We start from the raw sequence: 18,524 nt of genomic DNA, 5'->3' as shown, positions 1-18,524 counted from the left end.
TTGTGGAAACATACACTTTTTAAATTAGAACAATGCCTGTTAACATTAGCACACTAAAGGTAGAGTAAATAAGAATGTCAGCGGTCTTTGTTTGCAGGATTCTAGTCCGCGTCGTTTAAGAGATATCGTATTTTGAAAGTTTCCACACTGACACTTGCTGTTGCCATTCAACCCGAGTAGTTGCTAGGTTCAAATGGTTCAAATGGCTCTGAGCACTATGGGACTTAACTACTGAGGTCATCAGTCCCCTAGAACTTAGAACTACTTAAACCTAACTAACCTAAGGACATCACACACATCCATGCCCGATGCAGGATTCGAACCTGCGACCGTAGCGGTCACGCGGTTCCAAACTGACGTGCTTAGAACCGCTCGGCCACAGCGGCCGGCTAGTTGCCAGGCACGATGTTATGTTTGCTTGCAGTGTGCTTGTGTGCTTCTTCATTGCATTGTGACTTACTAGTCAGTGTATGACAGCTCAAGCAGTAGGTTGTGAGTTGACGATGAGATTTACCAATGCAGAAGAAGCCAACATGCTCATGGTGCATGGGGAGTGTGGGAAGGATGCAGTCGTTCTTGTACGCCATATGCGGCAAGCTATCCCAATAGACATTAACCATCTCGGCAATTTTAATCTTCGTTGATCCATTATGGACCATGGGACAACGGCTGGCATGTATTTCTTGATGCAATAATTTACCAACAGTCTGGGTCGCCTGGCCACCAAGGGCTGTTGCATAACGATTTGATTCACGGATCCAGTTACATGGCCCCTTCCGTGTAAAGCGATTATACCACTATGATGTGCGGGGCCTGAAGATGGCATCAATGTAATGCTGAAACTGGTAGCACGTAAGAAGTTCATAAAATAAATTTCTACAATACATACGGCTGTTGTTAAATTATTGCATCAAGAAATCTCGGCAATTGGTTATCAACCTTTTCAACCAGTTACGTGAAAGCGGTAGTGTAGCACCTAGACAACGTAACAGAGTCCCGTGTTTCATAGATGGAATGCCGAATGCGCACAAGTATCGCAGCCTCGTAACAGACCATCATCTACGGATGCCACAAGACGTTTCTCTGCAGACTAGGAAGAACCTGTAGTTGCGAAACGATGTCTACAGTATAAGATCAAGAGCCGCTCCAGATTTCAAGTTTCTGTCCTTAGCGATTTGGGCTGGGCTATGATGAGGCAGTCAGTCGGTCAGTCAGGACGTACTGACTACAAAATGTCTGTTTTTTAGAAACGCTTTTCTTGCTGCTTCCAATGTGTATTTTATATTTTGTGTAATTCGGTCACCGTCAGTTGATTTGCTGCTCAGATAAAAAAAGTCACCTACTACTTTTGCTGTAGCATTTCCTAATTTAATTCCACCACAATCATCAGATTTCATTTGACTATATTCCACTGCCCTTATTTTACTTTTGCCGATGCTCACCTTATAGTCTTATTTTAAGACAACTGATCTTCCTAGCCACAGTTAAAATTCCAGTCTCGTCAGCAAACCTCAAATTTTTAATTTCTTCTCCCTGCACTTCAATTCCCTTTGCAAATTTTTCCTTGGTATCTTTTACAGCTTGCTGAGAATACAGATTGAATAACATAGTGAATCGTTACAACCCTGTGTCACTCCATCCTCAGATACTGCTTTCCTTTCGTGTCTTTCGGCCCTTATAAAGCAGAATAGCTTACAAACACTCTAAGACAAGAAACAAAAGTCGTACTGCGACGGAATTATCCGAATGGGACTTAAATCGGTACACGTGATGTACATGTACAGACGAACAAATGATTACAAATTCAGAAAAATTGAATGATATGTTCAGCAGAAACTGAGCAGGTCAATAGCGCGTTGGTCCACCTTTGGCCCTTACGCAGACAGTTATTCGGCTTTGCGTTGATTGACAGAGTTGTTGGATGTCCTCTAGCGGGATACTGAGCCAAATTCTGTCCAGTTGGCGCATTGAATCGTCATAATCTCGAGATGGTTGGAGAGCCCTGCCCATGATGCCCCAAACGTTCTCAATTGGGGAGAGATCCAGCGACATTGTTGGTCAAAGTAGAGTTTCTCAAGCGACGAAGATAAGCAATAGAAGCTCTCGCCGTGTACGGGCGGGCATTATCTCGCTGAAATCTAAGCCCAGGATGACTTACCATGAAAAACAACATAATGGGGCGTGAATGTCGTCGACGTGTTATAAGGGTGCTGCGGATGACAACCAAAGAGGTCCTGCTATGAATATGAGTGGCCCCAGAACATCAGATTGTCGAGCCGTATGGTGGGCGATAGTCAGATTAGTATCCTACTGCTATCCAGGGCGTTTCCAGACATGTCCTTCCTGGTCATAGGGGCTAAAAGGCTCTGAGCACTATGGGACTGAACATCTATGGTCATCAGTCCCCTAGAACTTAGAACTACTTAAACCTAACTAACCTAAGGACAGCACACAACACCCAGCCATCACGAGGCAGAGAAAATCCCTGACCCCGCCGGGAATCGAACCCGGGAACCCGGGCGTTAGGGGCTAAATTCGAAGTGGAACTCATCACCGAAGACAATTCGACTCCATTCAATGAAATCCATGACGTGTCTGGAGACGCTCTGGACAGCGGTGGGATACAAACCTGTCACTCGCCAGCCTTATGGTCTGACAACCAGAACTGATGGTTTGTGGTGCCATTTCATTTCACAGCAGGACACCTTTGGTTGTCATCCGAAGGCACCCCTACAGAACTTCGAAACGTCGACAACTCTTTCCGTTCCATTTTGTTGTCCTTCATGTGAAGCCATCCTGGGCTTATATTTCAGCAGGACAATGCACTCCCGCCCGCACATGGAGACAGTTTCTACTGCTTGTCTTCCTGCTTGCCAAATGCTACGTTGCCCAGCAATGTCGACGGATGTCTCCCCAACTGAGAACGTTCTTAGATTTGATTTGATTCAGTTTTCGTTCCATAGACCCAAAAAAAGAGATGATTCTCGTGGGTGTGGAACATGCCAGAAAGTATAACATAAAAACATAAAACATTTGAATATAATACTTACTACCCTAATCATTTGTCAGCAGATAGTCGAAATAGGATCATACCGTGCAGTAAACTGGAACAGCTAATATTTACAGAATTAACACGCTGTCTGAATGAAACACTGTTATGCACTATTAATAAATTTATCATACACAAAATACCTAATCTTGACTGTTGTGACCAAGTGTTGTCAAAACTGAAATCTAACAGACATTTTTACATAAGCTAGCGTAACAGTCTCTGTTAAGATACTCATCTATGGAGTAGAAGGAGTTGCCTATCAAAAAGTCTTTCAAACTCTGTTTAAAGCGCGCTTTATCTGAAACCAAGTTTTTAGTGGTTTCTGACAATTTATTGAAAATGTGTGTTCCTGAATTCCGTATCCGCATCCAGTGACACCTATGAACTGAGGATGATATGGCGGCCGCTCAGTACCGTTGGCTCTTCATGGCCTGTTCGGGAGGAATTTAGCTTTTTTTTAGTTTAGTGTTCCTGAATATTGGACCCCTTTTTGGACCAACGCAAGTGATTTTAGGTCTTTATGTAGATTGTTCTTATTCCTAGTATTGATACTATGCATTGAGCTGTTGGTTGGAAATATTTAATGGTCTGGAATGCTACCTGCAACAAATTTCACTAAGGAATAAATATACTGAGAAGCAGCGGTTAGAATACAAAGTTCCTTGAACAGGTTTCTACAAGATGTTTTTGAATTTACGCCACAAATGATTCTTATCACACGCTTTTGCACCACAAAAACTTTTGCTCGATTGGATGAGTGGCCCCAGAACATGATCCCATATGGCATAATAGAATGAAAGTAAGCAAAGTATGCAAGTTTTTTTATATTTATATTTATATCACCTACATCTGACATTATTCTCACGGCAAATAGACTTGTTTAGGCGCTTAAGCAGTTCTGTGGTATGCCCTTCCCAACTGAATGTATTATCGAGTTTTAATCTCAGAAATTTAACACAGTCAACCTCTTCGATCTGCATGTCTTCATATGTTATACTCAAGCTGGAAGGGAATCTCTTACAGGTTCTGAACTGCATATAGTGGGTCTTCTCAAAGTTTAATGACAGTGAATGAGCTTTAAACCACTTATTAATGTAAGTGAAAATTTGATTAGCAGCTATTTATAAATCTGTACTTGACTTGCTACTTATTGCAATGTTTGTATCATCTGCAAACAAAACAAACTTAGCATCTGGCAATGTAACAGGCAAAACGTCATTAATGTACACAAGAAAAAGCAATGGACCCAAGATGGAACCTGGAGGAACACACATGTAATTAATTCCCAGTTAGATGTAGACTGACTGCTTACTGCACAGGTATTTCGCAATGACTCCCTTTGTTTCCTGTTATTTATATAAGACTCAAATCATTACGCAACATTGGCGGTGACACATAATATTCTAAGTTACTTAAGAGAATGGTGTGGTTCACACAGTCAAAGGCTTTTGACACGTCACAGATAATGCCAGTAGACTCTAATTTATTATCTAATGAATTAAGTACATCCTCACCGTAAGTGTAAATAGCTTTCTCTATATCAGAACCTCTAAGAAATATATATTATTTGCTGTCACATATATTATATACTATTTGTATTCCTCTCGAAAAAATCATCCAATTTTTCTGAAACTGTTTGTATATAAATGTACAGTCCATTACCGATTTCCGTCCACCTTTAAAATTTCAGAGAGAGTCTAAACGTTTTTCTAAATCTACAAATGCTAGGAACGTAAGTTTACCTGTCTTCAGCCTATTTTCTGAGATACGACGTAGGGTCAGTAGTGCCTCGCGCGTTCGTACATTTCTCTGGAACCCAAACTGACCTTCCCCAAGGTCGGATTCTAGCAGTTTTTCCATGATTTTTTAAATTGATGGTTGAGTAGCATTCCATAGTATTCACATCTGTCAGTACCCGCCTTCATTGGAATTGGAGTACACCGTACTCTTGTACGTCCACACTGAATACTGTTCAGTTGTATGGGACATGCGTCAGACTAGCAGGGGACACCGAGCGCGTCTATAGAACGCCGGGTGGAAATGGCCTAGGCTTAGAAAATGTCGAAGCAGTAAATAAAATAATTCTTCAGCTCCCTACCTCAATATCCTGTAGAGATCGCGCTACTAAAATCTAGCAAAGAGGCGTGCAAGCAGTCCGTGGATTGGAGCAGAAGGAAATATCCTCTGTACGTAATTCACAGTGATTCGGAGAGTGCAGATGTAGGATCCAGCAGGTAAGAAATGCAAACAACACAGTACCGCCGCAGCGGTTTCCTCTAGATTACTGCGCTGATAGTGGCTTAACCCATCAGTTATCTCCTTGTGACGGCTCCCTGCCTCGTGACCCGTCTGCTGATCCTAGAGACGCGTGACGGGTATCTGCAGCCTTACACACTTGTTTATTGACACTCACCTCCGCTCTGCATCCACGTGAGGTATGCCGCACCTAGTGTAACAGTGCGCACGACGGCGATAAATCCCTGCTTCATCTCCAGACACGTCATCTGCAAATATGTAGTCAGCAATTTTTTTATACACGATGTCTTTCCTCTTCTATAAAAGAGATCTAGATCTTACTGTACATTAGAATGCTGCTCAGACATTAATTCAATGATCAATGTGGAGAAACATGCCGGCCGGAGTGGCCGTGCGGTTCTGGGCGCTACAGTCTGGAGCCGAGCGACCGCAACAGTCGCAGGTTCGAATCCTGCCTCGGGCATGGATGTATGTGATGTCCTTAGGTTAGTTAGGTTTAATTAGTTCTAAGTTCTAGGCGACTGATGACCTTAGAAGTTAAGTCGCATAGTGCTCAGAGCCATTTGAACCATTTTTTTGGAGAAACATCTATTGAAATTGTAATCGAGCGGAGTACTGTGGCAGTGGACCTATTGTTCGCATCATAAATTCAAGTGTCAGGAAGTCGTTTCTGAAAGTATTTGTCTGGAGTGTAGCCTTGTATGGAAGAGAAACGTGGACGATAAATAGTTTAGACAAGAATAGAATAGAAGCTTTCGAAATGTGGTACTACAGAAGAATACTGAAGATTAGATGGGTAGATCACGTAACTAATGAGGAGGTATTGAATAGAATTGGAGAGAAGAAAAACTTGTGGCACAACTTGAATAGAAGAAGGGATCGGGTGGTAGGGCATATTCTGAGACATTTAGTATTGGAGGGAGACGAAGAGATGAATAGACTATACAGATTCAGAAGGATGTAGGTCGCAGTAGGTACTGGGAGATGAAGCAGCTTGCACAGGATAGAGTAGCATGGAAGGCTGCATCAAACCAGTCTCTGGACTGAAGACCACAACAACAACAAATGGTTCAAATGGCTCTGAGCACTATGGGACTTAACATCTGAGGTCATCTCTCCCCTAGAACTTAGAACTACTTAAACCTAACCAACCTAAGGACATCACACCCATCCAGCCCGAGGCAGGATTCGAACCTGCGACCGTAGCAGTCGCGCGGTTCCAGACTGTAGCGCCTAGAACCGCTCGGTCACCCCGGCCGGCAATAACAACTACTTCATTACAGCGGTATATTGCCGCTCCTTAGGCAAGGCCATTATTTAACTTCCCATTTTCCACAGAAAACATGCACAGATGAGATTTTGCTAGAGAAAATTGTTATCATGTAATGTTATTATGTTGAAACGCAGAACGAAGTGGAAATATTTCAAATATTTTTCACCACAAACAGTGTCGCTTTTTGCAAAGCACATTTTTTTTTAATCGCGCTGTGGATTTGGAGTGTGCGAATATTTCATCACACACTTTCTGTGTAGAGGTCGAACTCAGCCCACAATTACTATGTTCTTATACCCTAAATGTGTTTGAATGGTTTAAAGACGAAGCCCACTTTATTTGGATGGGTTCGTCAATAAGCAAAATTGGCGCATTTGGGGGACTGAGAATGCGCATTTCGCGATCGAGGAGTCTCTTCACCTTCAACGGGGGGCTGTGTGGTGCGCAATGTCCAGTCACGGAATAATCGGTGCGATATTCCTTGGCGGCAGGATGACTACCGAACGGTACGTGAAGGTTTTGGAAGATGATTTCATCCCCATTATCCTTAGTGACACTGATTTCGACAAGATTTGGTTCAAGCAAGACGGAGCTCGACACCATCGAAGCAAGAGAATGTTTGATGTCCTGGAGGAGCCCTTTGAGGACCGCATTCTGGCTCTGAATTACCCAAAGGTCACTGCCATGGGCCTCAATTGGTCGCTATACTCTCCGTATCTGAACGCATGCGACTCTTTTCTGTGGGGCTACATTAAAGACTAGGTGTACAGCAATAACCCCAAAACCACTGCAGGGCACAGAACAGCCATTCAGGTCATCGGCAGCATCGATGTTCCGACACTTAAGCGGGTCGTGCAGAATTTCGTTATTCGTCTGCGCCACGTCATCGCGAAGGATGGTAGGCATATCGAACATGTCATAACCTAAATTCGAATGTCTGTAGTGAATTTTTCATGTTGAATAAAGTGTGTGCACGCCGTAGTTTGTAACTGATTTACGTGTTTTTTGCGTATAGTTCAATAATTGTCACCCCATACTCATTTTACAAATATGATGGAAATGTTACGATAATTACAGTGAAGTTTGTAATGTGTTTGTCGATTGTTCTCCAGGCATCCAATCACCATCTTCACAACGTATTCGCAAATGACGTTAAAGATTTGAAGAGATTGGGGGGGGGGGGGGGGGGGCAGGCAGAGCTTCCTCTTTCAGCTAGGTAGAAGTCTGTCACTACAGAAGAGAATGTTATTGCGCAATGTTTTGTGTAATTACCGACAAAATAAAAGCGTCCAGGGAGTATGGAACAGCAGGAAAGAGCCTACAAAGGATTCAGAAAAAGTTGAAACTGAGACCCTATAAGCCTTCTTTACTTCAAGGCCTGATTGAAGATGATATGAACAACCATATGGAAGTTGCGCACAATCCGACAAGAAGCTGGTCTCAAGTTTTGCAAAAGCATTCTGTGCAGCGACGAAGCGACTTTTAAGGTGAATGGCAGGGTAAACAAACGCAGCTGTGTGTACTGGGCTTCCACGAATCTCGACGTGGTAATGGAGACAAAGTTAAGCTCTCGTGGCCTGTATGGGTATGGATTATCGGCGATGGGCAGTCGGGCCGTATTTTTTTCATAGCACTGCCAATTCTGAAAATTATATACATATGCTTCGACAAGTGTTGTTAGAGCTGGAAAATAGTCCACTTTTTGAGCATCTGCAACTGATGAAGTAAATGTTAATATGGCAAAAAATGGGATTATCGTGAGAGACTTTCTAAATGAAAACTTTGATAACTGGATTGGCAGAGGGAGTACTACTGAATGGCCTCCAATTTCCCCAGATATCACATATATGGACTTTTGAGTCTAGGATGTACTAAAATATGAAGTTTATTCTGTCAACATTCGTGACACTGAGCATTTGAATTATAAATACATTCAGGATTTGAAAAATTACAATTCCGGAAGATTTGCGACAAAATTCGTAAATCTGTGTTGAAAAGATGCAATGTTTGCTTAGAACAGCGAGGAAACTACTTTGAGCGTCTTTTGTAGCTTCACTGAACTCTACACGTATTTCTGTGTAGATAATCAATTTGCATTTTCATTAGTTTAGTATTATTTCGTCAAAAGCATATTTGACATCTGATTTATAGCCCTCCTTGAATTTTGACTAAAAGCTGAAATACATTGCTCCACACAAGATTTGCATCACTTGGACATAGAAAAAATCGTGTGCGGTCAGTCTGAAGCGGAGCAGAAAATAAAAGAAGTAGTCTTACGAAATTAGAAAAAGTCTGTTTTGTGACTTAACAAAGCATTTATTAAAATAAAGGGACTCTTTTCATAAGATGTACGTCTTCGCACATTCGTAAAATCAAAATCTCGTGATGGGTAACATTCAGTACCATGTTGCTCCGCTCTGTTGCGTGATAAAAGGCGTGGATACTCCTTGGCATGATCGCTACAAGGTGGTTTAGACGTCGGAGCTCATCTCAGTCCCAAACGCGACTGCGGTCTTCCAGGGTCGTCTGTTACGTGACACACTGAAATTTCAACTGTTCCCAAGCACAATGAGTTGCGTACGGGAAAGCACAGGCAACAGCCATCCATTCGACTGACTCCCATCTCCTGGAGGAAGACATTCACAAAGAGGATGTGGTCTGTTGGTGCGATATCGTCTTGAAAAACGAATTCGTCGCTGAAATGTTGACAGTAGAGCTGGAGAATCCTGTTGCGATTATCCACAGCCCTCAGCAACCCGCAGTAGTGATGAAAGACATCTGACACCTGTACAGGATGCCTGGCCAAAACTTGACTGACCCACCTTTATGCTGAGGTTCTGAGATTGCACACCTGGAACATGCACCAGTATGTGCCCAACTCCACACTCTTCTACCACTATTTTCTGGAGTCAGACAAATCCTGCACTAGTTGGTGAAGAGAACTCGATGCATTCTGGGTGTTACCTTACCCACTTTCTTCACAGAACACAGTGCCTGAGGATTTTCACTGTTGTTTATAACACAAGTCTAGGGGACAAATTTGTTTTGAGAAGACAGTTGAGTACTGTGTGGGTCGACACAGCCCTGGCAGTTGCCTACAAAAACCCGGTATGCAGGCTGTTGCCTGCTCCCTGGGTTACCTATGAGCCACACTCTCTAGGTAGCGTCCATCAGCTGATGTCACTTCAGTTTTTTTGTGTCGCACGTTGGTGGATGAATGCTCCAATGACGTCTCTTTGGTTTACACACATTCCACAGGCAACTTCTCATGTTGGCAATCCATCTTAGTGCAAAGTTTGATTGTATGTAAGTTCCTAGCTTCAAATGACCTTTCAAGCCATGTTGACAGCGGGAACAGCGCTCACACAGGCCAAGTTGTCCCGTTCACACAGCGCACTCTGCCGAATCTGAGACTCCAGGTGTTCCGGCGTAACATCAAGCGCCGGCACATCAGCCTGGCACGTAACAGCAGAGAAGGCTGTGAGACTATCTCAGTCAATAGAACGCTGACTAGGGTCGCACCGCGACAGGAGCGGCACCTACACGAAGAGAATATAAAGGCCTGGCCGCGACTGCACTAGAAGACAGGCACTAGAGGACGAGCTGTGACTCGTGATCTGTATTAGTTGCTCACATGGAAATTGTATATATCGAAGAACATTGATTATTTGCATGTCGCCATTTGTTTGCGACCCATCTTTGTAAAAACGCAAAGTATTATCAGTTTAATTTACTGTAATAAACTCCATTAATAAGATTTGCTTGAATGTTGTCCCGCTATCTGAGAAAACAGTTTCTTACAAGGGAACCTCCCCATCGCACCCCCCTCAGATTTAGTTATAAGTTGGCACAGTGGATAGGCCTTGAAAAACTGAACACAGATCAATCGAGAAAACAGGAAGAAGTTGTGTGGAACTATGAAAAAAATTAGTAAAATACACAAACTAAGTAGTCCATTTGAAGATAGGCAACATCAAGGAGACTGTTAGTCAATGAGCGCCGTGGTCCCGTAGCTAGCGAGAGCAGTTACGGAACGAGAGGTTCTAGGTTAAAGTCTTCCCTCGAGTGAAAAGTTTAATTTTTTATTTTCAGTTTATGTGACAAACTCTTATGTTTTAATCACTTTTTTTGGGAGTGATTATCACATCCACAAGAAAACCTAAATCGGGCAAGGTAGAAGGATCTTTTTACCCATTCGCTAAGTGTGTAAGTTAGATGGGTCGACAACATATTCCTGTCATGTTATGCACATGCCGTCACCAGTGTCGTATAGAATATATCAGACGTGTTTTCCTGTGGAGGAATCGGTTGACCTATGACCTTGCGATCAAATGTTTTCGGTTCCCATTGGAGAGGCACGTCCTTTCGTCTACTAATCGCACGGTTTTGCGGTGCGGTCGGAAAACACAGACATTAAACTTATTACAGTGAACAGAGACGTCAATGAACGAACGGACAGATCATAACTTTGCGAAAATAAAATGTTCAGTCGGGGAAAGACTTGAACCAAGGACCTCTCGCTCCGCAGCTACTCACGCTAACCACGGGACCACGACGCTGTTGAGGTCAGATTCTCCTAAATGTTGCCTATGTTGCGCATGGACTACTCAGTTTGTATATTTTATTAATTTTTTTCATAGTTCCATACAACTTCTTCCTGTTTTCTCGATTTATATGTGTTCAGTTTTTCAAGGCCTATCCACTGTGCCAACTTATAACTAAATCTGAAGGGGATGCGATGGGGAGGTTCCCTTGTTAGGAACCCTATATCAGTCGAGTGGGCCGACCACGACATTTTGACGGCGCAGATTGACAAACAAACCCCGCGCCTCGCGAACGCGGAAATTTCTTTTGTGGTTTGCTGGCGCCTTCATTCTCTCTTGCCTTTACTTTCCAGGGGCGTTTACTTGCTTTAACAGTCTCTTTTGCTACTCAGTGTTTTCAGGCGGGCGTTGCAGAAATTTTCTTTGCTTTTGTACTTACTTTTCTTGCTTGCCTTGTCTCTTTCTTGCATCTGTTTCTTCAAAATGTCCACTCCACCTAGCCCACCCCCTGCCCAGGCGCCACAGCTGCCAGCGTTAGATGCAACACAGCTAATGCAGATGTTTCAGTTCCACAGCCCCGTGAAGAACCCTGGTAACCCTGGAACAAAAGCACACATCCTGCCAGCGTTGTAATTTCAACGGCAGACAATGGCACGACAGCATGCTTTCCAATTTCTGTATCATCGCTGAACCACCCCTCCACTACTTTGTATCATATACTAGATTGCAAATGTAGATATACACTACTGGCCAATAAAATTGCTACACCACGAAGATGACGTGCTACAGACGCGAAATTTAACCGACAGGAAGAAGATGCTGTGATATGCAAATGATTGGCTTTTCAGAGCATTCACACAAGTTTGGCGCCGGTGGCGACACCTACAACGTGCTGACATGAGGAAAGTTTCCAACCGATTTCTCATATACAAACAGCAGTTGACCGGCGTTGCCTGGTGACACGTTGTTGTGATGCCTCGGCTAAGGAGAAGAAATGCGTACCATCACGTTTCCGACTTTGATAAAGGTCGGATTGTAGCCTATCGCGATTGCGGTTAATCGTATCGCGACATTGCTGCTCGCGTTGGTCGAGATCCAATGACTGTTAGCAGAATATGGAATCGGTGGGTTCAGGAGGGTAATACGTAACGCCGTGCTGGATCCCAACGGCCTCGTATCACTAGCAGTCGAGCTGACAGGCATCTTATCCGCATGGCTGTAACGGATCGTGCAGCCACGTCTCGATCCCTGAGTCAACAGATGGGGACGTTTGCAAGACAACAATCATCTGCACAAACAGTTCGACGACGTTTGCAGCAGCATAGACTATCAGCACGGAGACCATGGCTGTGGTTACCCTTGACGCTGCGTCACAGACTGGAGCTCCTGCGATGGTGCACTCAACGACGAACCTGGATGCACGAATGGCAAAATGTCATTTTTTCGGATGAATCCAGGTTCTGTTTACAGCATCGTGATGGTGGCATCCGTGTTTGGTGACATCGCGGTGAACGCACATTGGAAGCGTGTATTCGTCATCGCCATACTGGCGTATCACCCGGCGTGATGGTATGGGGTACCACTGGTTACACGTCTCGGTCACCTCTTGTTCGCATTGACGGCACTTTGAACAGTGGACGTTACATTTCAGATGTGTTACAACCCTTCATTCGATCCCTGCGAAACCCCACATTTCAGCAGGATAATGCACGACCGCATGTTGCAGATCCTGTACGGGCCTTTCTGGATACAGAAAATGATCGACTGCTGCCCTGGCCAGCACTTTCTCCAGATCTCTCACCAATTGAAAACGTCTGGTCAATGGTGGCCGAGCAACTGGCTCGTCACAATACGCCAGTCACTACTCTTACTACACCGTTATTACGGCCGGAGGTGGTTGTTCTAGGTACTGATTTCACAGAATCTCTGCACGCAAATTGCGTGAAAATCACATGTCAGTTCAAGTATAGTATATTTGTCCAATGAATGCCCGTTTATCATCTGCACAGTTTTAACGGCCAGTAGTGTATGACTGTGCAGTACATACATTCATTGTTCGCCCACATATACACCAAAGTATAACAGACAGCGTCCTATACCGAACCAAGGGCGTACCCAGGATCTGAAATGGGGGGGGGGGGGGGGCGGCGGGGGGGGGGGGGTGCGGGGCAGGTCATACTAGTCTCAGGAAACAAGGACTCGAGACAACATACAGCACTTCTTATTAAATAAAACAGCAAACCAGTGAAAAACTGCATTTAATAAACATTTTAAATAGAAGAATGCACTTGTACAATCCGGGAACACATGCAGCATTTCTTATTAAATAAAACAGTAAACTGGTGAAAAACTGCGAATATCTTCTGGGGGGGGGGCAGCTGCCCCCCCCCCCCTTTGCCCCTCGCTGGGTACGTCCATGTACCGATCTACATGTTTCTAACGCTTTGATCCTAGCGCATAATTTACAATTGTTACAATTACGATTGCCCATGTTTCCTTATGCAGTTGGGAGTCACAGATCATTCTCGCATTCTTAGCATAAAGTTTGAGACTGAAAGGTCTCCTCGCATTGTCTTTGATCAAACCTTCCTGCAACAGTGTCATGGGAAACAGAGTAAACGTACTGTAACTGCAGAGTATGTGGTTCGAGGAGACTGGACGCATTCGAGTACAGTGCTATACTATACAGTCCAACCAGGAAAAAAACAGTACATTTGCGCTAGGTGTTAACAAGTGTACTACATTTAGAAGCACATTTAGAATACGTGACGAAAAATGATGTCATTATCGCATGAGCAGAAGCTAAAAAAACCGATAAAATTACGGAAAACGGCGACGGAAAATGCATATAAATTTGGGGAAAATACGCCAAAATGCTGGGAAAATTGAAGGGGCATTTGCATGTATTCTGCTTGGTGAAGGAAAATCCTTTATATGGGAACGAGTATGTCGCAGTAAGAAGAATACGAGAAAAGTTGGCATGGAAGCAACAGAAACCAGGGACACTGTCATTTTTCGTCGGCAGCGATAAGATGGCTGGAATAGATAACTTGGAGGACCGCCAAATGTAGAGTAATAAATTTATATATGTCGGATCACAAGCCCAGATGTGACCCCAAAGTTATCGGCAACTGCCTATTAGATTTTTGTAAAGCATCCTTAGCCAAAGAGCGTTGTATGAACAGCTGTGGGACTCCAACATATAACTACGGAATGGATCGCTTGTTTGACTCTGTGCAGGTTGTTTAGGTGTTTTAAACCTTAAACAACAGCATTTACAACGTGTTTCTCTGTGCTCTCCACCAATCACAAACTTGCTGTGTCAACTAACAGATACCTTACAAACAGTTGCTGTATAGTCTTTAACAACATTCTGCGGTATGCCTATTCAGGTAATAGTGATACATGCAAGTTGACTACTGTATTTGATGCTTTACTGGAAAAGAGAACCATCTGCCTCTAGCCTGAATTGTATCTGCGTTAAAGGATGACAGAAAGTGGATGGGGTGTTCGCTTGAGATGGCTCTGTAACGAAGTGTGGGTTAATAGTAGATTGATGATGCTTTACAGGGAAAGGGAGATGTTACTGCGGTCATTTATCGCGTATTTAACCATTTTTTCCGTTGTTCAGTTGTGTGATATAACCTACGTTCGACTCGTATACAACAGCATGTTCTGTGTGTGACTTAGAGCACTATTTACCTGCTATCGTTAAAGGCAAACCTCTCCATACCACGGTCATCAGAGGACTTCCAACTCATTAGTGGTGAAACATGTCCATTGTTTGAAAACCTGTTGCAGTACCCTCCTCCAGGTGAACGAAAATTTATGCGATGTACTCCATTCCCCAGCTGCATCTTGTACATAAATCGGGTCTTCTGTTTCATACAGGTACAAATGGACTGTTTCTATACTTTTCATGTTCGTTCTATCCAAAGTGCATGCACGTGGATCATCGGGGAGAGGGCAATTTTTAGTAGATTGGAGTGTAAGATGGGCAATATTTTGGTAGAAAATCCAACAGCACATGGGTATGTCAGCAATATGACTGCATACATATTGAAAACAGTGGAAAAATGTGAAAAATTGCATAAAATCGATATAATTCGAGGAAAACCTAGTATAAGCACGAAAAATTGATGTGAAATACGTAAAAATTGTGGGAACTACTGTAACATTACGAGTCAAGCGTAAAGTTATCGTTAAAAACGCACGCCGCGCGATTTGTTCCGATTTGGTCGGTCATAATAGTAGTAACATGCTTTTGAATACAATTAAAATATAACGGCGATACCTGTTTAGTGTTATAGGAAATAATATGTAGTAAATTAATGAGTAAGATAGCCGATCCTATAAGAAGAGGTAAAATTGGGCATATTAAGGTGTTTTGCTTTATATCGACTAAGCTGATGATACAGCGTCTTTTTTTTGTCCGTTTACTCTTAGAAAAAAAACAAGTAAAGAAGTGCTAATTGTGCGTTGTGAAAAATATAGGGGCGAATTTTAAATAGCTACAGTGTATAAGCAGTCTAACAAATGGACATTCAGTTACGAGAAATAGCGGATAGCGAAGTGTGCTCATTAAACTGAGTACACCTACAGGGCGGTCAATTCCGGGATAAGTCTATTCGCATCTCACGAGGGACGCGGTATTGAGACCGTTTTTTTTTTTAATTATATCGCGGAGACCGGGCTTCAATTTATAAAAAGGAGAAAAGCCGTATCATTATCATTGACTGTTGGTGTCAAGCAACCAAAACTGTTCACCAAAGGGTTTCGGTGAATGAGTGGTGAATGCGAAATGAAACTGTGAACGAAGTTACGTTAAATAAAGCAGAAGAGACAAGACAGTTTGGTTGTATCTGTTATTATTCCATAAACTGTAACATTTCTTCTCGTTGTACGAAGCCTCTGTAGACGATCGTTATGACAATTTGCTTTGAAGGGATCTCGTTACGAGTTCAGTTTTGGGGACCTGGTCAAGAGGGGATAGTTCGTAGATCCTAACTACTGCAGCTATTCTGGAATCAGGTGCTACCGTGACCGTTGTGTGTTGTCAATGGCTTAAGGTCATCATATCTCATGCTCTAGGATCGACGCGCCTTTCCTCTTGGTATAACGATGTCTCAGGGTAACAACGACAACGCCGACGGCGAAGGAAGATACGGTAGACTACGATGAAATGTATAAAATCACGAAAATGTAGTAAAATTACGGCAAGTGACTGAGAATACATAAAACTATACAAAAATACCATGAAATGAGTACTGAGCAAAATCAACAAAACTGCGTGTTCTGGAGGAGGAGAGTAGATTGATGCTACCTTAACAGTGGAGAGAGGAGGTATTCTAGAGACGTGGCGTCGAGGCGAAATAGCAATATAACCTGCACATGAGCAATATAATACCTAACATCTGACAATGACTTCAATGTGCAAGAGCAAGGTTAACAGTGGCGGTGGTGCACTGCGAGAAGACTGTTACATCTCTTCTGGCTATTGATCGTGGTGTTTATTATTTCCTTGTAATATGTCACTATTTCTTCGTATGCATTTCGGCTGCCCCCGATCATTTTACAGGACTGCTGTGAACATCTCATAATTTCCGAACTGTAATTGAGTTTGAACTTCGTAAACAGCAGGCGTCATACACCTCTGGGAAACTATGTAATGTTTGTGTTACAAATAATCGGCGTTTTCTTTGGTATGCAAGGTACCAGTTTTATCACTTTACAGTTTTTCACCGTAGTTTATCGTGGAGAAACTTGCAGGTAGAATGTATTAGGGGTATTCAAATGAAACCCGGTCACTAGTGTAAAGTAAAGGTAACGATTTTATTAACTCAAAATTGTAGTTATACACAGTATACATACTCAAAAATAGTCGTCAAAACAGTTGACTCATTCATCCCATTGCGACACTAGCCGATCGATTTCATCCTTGAAGAAGCTAGTAGGCCGCTGTCGGATCCAGCCCTGGACCCAGTCACACACCTCGTCGTCCGTTGCGAATCGATGTCCGCGAATAGCTTTTAGAGGTCCAAACACATTAAAGTCATACGGTGAAAGATCGGGACTGTATGGCGGATGTTCCAGCGTTTCCCACCGAACTTGCTGCAATGCTGTCTGCACCGCATTGGCCGTGTATGGGCGGGCATTACGAGGTGCATTCAAGTTCTAAGGCCTCCGATTTTTTTTCTCCGGACTGGAAAGAGATAGAAACATGCGCATTGTTTTAAAATGAGGCCGCGTTCATTGTCTATATGTCCCAGAGAAGGCAGCACCGTATGGCAGATGGAATTTTACTGCCAGCGGCGAGAATGAGAACTGTTTTAAATACTTAAAATGGCGACGTTTTCCTTACTTGAACAGCGTGCAATCATTCGTTTTCTGAATTTGCGTGGTGTGAAACCAATTGAAATTCATCGACAGTTGAAGGAGACGTGTGGTGATGGAGTTATGGATGTGTCGAAAGTGCGTTCGTGGGTGCGACAGTTTAATGAAGGCAGAACATCGTGTGACAACAAACCGAAACAACCTCAGGCTCGCACAAGCCGGTCTGACGACATGATTGAGAAAGTGGAGAGAATTGTTTTGGGGAATCGCCGAATGACTGTTGAACAGATAGCCTCCAGAGTTAGCATTTCTGCGGGTTCTGTGCACACAATCCTGCATGACGACCTGAAAATGCGAAAAGTGTCATCCAGGTGGGTGCCACGAATACTGACCGACGACCACACGGCTGCCCGTGTGGCATGTTGTCAAGCAATGTTGACGCGCAATGACATCATCAATGGGACTTTCTTTTCGTCGGTTGTGACAATGGATGAGACGTGGATGCCATTTTTCAATCCAGAAACAATGCGCCAGTCAGCTCAATGGAAGCGCACAGATTCACCGCCACCAAAAAAATTTCGGGTAACCGCCAGTGCTGAAAAAATGATGGTGTCCATGTTCGGGGACAGCGAGGGCGTAATCCTTACCCATTGCGTTCCAAATGGCACTACGGTAACAGGTGCATCCTACGAAAATGTTTCGAAGAACAAATTCCTTCCTGCACTGCAACAAAAACGTCTGGGAAGGGCAGCGCGTGTGCTGTTTCGCCAAGACAACGCACCCGCACATCGAGGTAACGTTACGCAACAGTTTCTACGTGATAACAACTTTGAAGTGATTCCTCATGCTCCCTACTCACCGGACCTGGCTCCTAGTGACTTTTGGCTTTTTCCAACAATGAAAGACACTCTCCGTGGGCGCACATTCACCAGCCATGCTGCTATTGCCTCAGCGATTTTCCAGTGGTCAAAACAGACTCCTAAAGAAGTCTTCGCCGCTGCCATGGAATCATGGCGTCAGCGTTGTGAAAAATGTGTACGTCTGCAGGGCGATTACGTCGAGAAGT

The sequence above is a fragment of the Schistocerca piceifrons genome, chromosome 5, assembly GCF_021461385.2.
Source record: "Schistocerca piceifrons isolate TAMUIC-IGC-003096 chromosome 5, iqSchPice1.1, whole genome shotgun sequence".
Taxonomy (NCBI): Eukaryota; Metazoa; Arthropoda; class Insecta; order Orthoptera; family Acrididae; genus Schistocerca; species Schistocerca piceifrons.
Note: the sequence above shows the minus strand (reverse complement) of the source record.